Source organism: Xiphophorus couchianus, chromosome 3 (assembly GCF_001444195.1).
Source record: "Xiphophorus couchianus chromosome 3, X_couchianus-1.0, whole genome shotgun sequence".
NCBI classification, from domain to species: domain Eukaryota; kingdom Metazoa; phylum Chordata; class Actinopteri; order Cyprinodontiformes; family Poeciliidae; genus Xiphophorus; species Xiphophorus couchianus.
Genome location: NC_040230.1, coordinates 17,979,598 through 17,982,205, shown reverse-complemented (window position 1 = coordinate 17,982,205; position 2,608 = coordinate 17,979,598). Strand labels below are relative to the sequence as shown.

General features: G+C 37.6%; 1 long non-coding RNA gene across 1 annotated transcript; it reads right to left on the bottom strand.

The window, feature by feature from the left end:
- Positions 1-1,461: 1,461 nt before the first annotated feature.
- Positions 1,462-2,059, bottom strand: LOC114142395 (uncharacterized). Its single transcript, XR_003594998.1, has 2 exons — positions 1,857-2,059; positions 1,462-1,572 (listed from the first exon to the last, which is right to left on the bottom strand). It is a non-coding gene; the product is annotated as an uncharacterized LOC114142395 (long non-coding RNA).
- Between the last annotated feature and the right edge of the window lie 549 nt (positions 2,060-2,608).

Sequence of the window (2,608 nt, the reverse complement as noted above, 5' to 3'; positions counted from 1 at the left end):
ATGTCATGTTCTGTTTGCATTGCCAGCTGGAAAGGAAATGTTCTTTCACAATGACTTAAAGATGTTTGTTCAGCCACAAAACCAAACTCATAAATATTTGCTTTACCTTTCTTAAATACTGAAATTGTGGAAAGAGGCAACCCAGTGTCTTAAATTTTACCCTTAGTCTTTCAAAAATTGTCTCTGCTACCTGGAAGGGAAAACAATCCAATAAAAAGAGAGTAACAAGTTCCGTAATCCATAATCCCTCATCAGTCATGATGGAGTGTTTCTGACAGGAACTCTTCAGTCAGCCGAGTGGCGCCAGGAGGATGAGTGATTCAGCAAACCTGCCCGGTGTTGTCTCGCTGGTCTTTCAATCTTTTACGATGTAGCTAGGAGAAAAACAATGAGCCCGTTGCTCAGTACAGGTGTTTCTCAGAGGAGACGACTTGTAAAAACAGGTAGCTTTCCATTGAGACGTGAAGTGACTCACATAAAAGGCCTCTGCTGCTGTTATAACTCACAACTTCGTGCTGGCAGTCTGCCCAAAGCCACTGAAATCACTGCACTGTTTAATTTCCACAACAGGACAGAATTTATATGTAAAAAAGTCCCTGTGTAAAAAAAGGCATCTCAGAGTTTTCAGGTATTGGTGTTATTTGCTTACACTGCTGTGCTGATGACTTGTAAACTGTACTCCAGGGTTCTGGTGTACAGCTTACAAATTAGATTGGTGATGCAATTTTAACAATATTTTTGGGAAAACTAATGCTCCTGGATAGTGAATTTACAGAAATAGAGTAATGAGTTCAAAAGTTATTGTGTGTCAAGAGTGTCATTTGTGTACAATAATTCTGTCCATGTATGTTTTTTTTTTTAATTCTTAGTTTCATTCCAAAGTAGTCCTTATGCCAAATAAAAAAAAAGACTCAATTGCTCCAATTGAATTTTCCTGAGCAGGTTAAAAGTATAATTGATCTCAAGCTGTGAATGTGAGTCTAGCATAGAACAATCCAGTACAGATTTGGTAAGTCTAAGTATTTTAGTTTTTAATGCAGGAGGATCAATTGTTTTCTTATCTCATCTTAAACAATTAAATTGCCCTTTAAGGCTATTTTATAAAACCTGCTCCATTGTATTGTATGCTGGATTAGAACCCCTGTTTGTTCTAATTTTCACCCCAAGGATCAATGTAGTTTTTCATGTGCAGCCCAGAACTTTGTGAATGCCTACGTTGTGCAGGAAGGGACAATAACTAAATCAGTCAGAAGGTGGCGCAAGATACAGCAAATTACAGAAATTTAGTGTTTGATTAGGAGCAGAAGAAGAAAATCATGAAGGAAGCTTGAACTAGAGGTAGCAGAGATTTTTTATTTCCCCTGTTTGGATAACATACTTCTCACCACAATACGTTACAGTATTGCAGTCAATACTGCATTGATTGTCATGTGAGAAATTAATGTATTCTTTCTTTTCTATTTCTTTCTTCTTCCAAGCAGTGTATAAACCAGTGTTACAAAGAACATAAGATAGTCGTTGTTGTTAATTTTATTGCCGAGTGCTTTTACACGGGCGTGCCGTCCGGTTAAACTGTAAATAAAGTAAGAAAAAACAAAACATCAACACTTAGTATTGCAGAATTCAATCAACACAAACTTAAACATAGATTTATTAGCTAGGCTTTGACTAACCAGTTATAAGGCAGTTTTTTCTTAGAACACTTCGTCATATAATAAACATCGGCATTCAACTATCAGTGCAGCAAACACAGCTAGCATCGGGCTAATTAGCTCTAGCAAATTCAGCAAACTCACGCTTAGAACAGATAACAAAAAGCTAATCTCCCCACAGCTTACAGCATTAATATAACTCACCACGTTGGGCAACACTCATGAAGGCCAGCAGAATATGATTTTATTGTAGCTTCAGCTTGTTAGCTTCAGCTAACGGCAGTCTCGGTGTATTACTGGCCTGCCGTAAGTTTCTTCTCTTGTTTCACCTCCCCTCCACTACCAATGCAAAACAACTACAGAGCCCCCTAGCGGAATGGGAGGAGTGAATCCAACAACCAGTGCATTATTATCCACAAAGAGGCTTTACTGAAAACTCTTACTTCTGAATGGAACATGGTGGCTCTGCCTAATTAAAAATAGTTGGAATAGAGATCAGTTAGAAGGCTCCAAAGTCAACTTTAATGACATTAGCGGCCCAGTGTTAGGCAGTTGTAGCATTTTCAAAATTATGTCCAAACATTACTTCCGAATGCTGAACGTCAATGCAATGAGCAGCTTGTGACATGACTTTCAATACAGAGTCTCAAGCATAAATTCAATTGATTGTAAAACTAAAAGCAGATATCTTATAATATCCTAAACCTACAAAGAAGATATTGCAGGCGTACATCTTATTAATGTCTCGTCAGACACACCTTATTTTGAAAACATTATTGTAGCATGGTCTTATCACCATATATATCACCACAAAACCTGTATTGATGTATACCAATGATTTAAATAAATACATTTTAGAACAGCTAAGAGCTACCTTTATATTGTCCCTACATTACTATGGGCTTTAAAGGAGAACCCAGAGAACACACATTCACAGGTTGTGCAGGGCCACACAG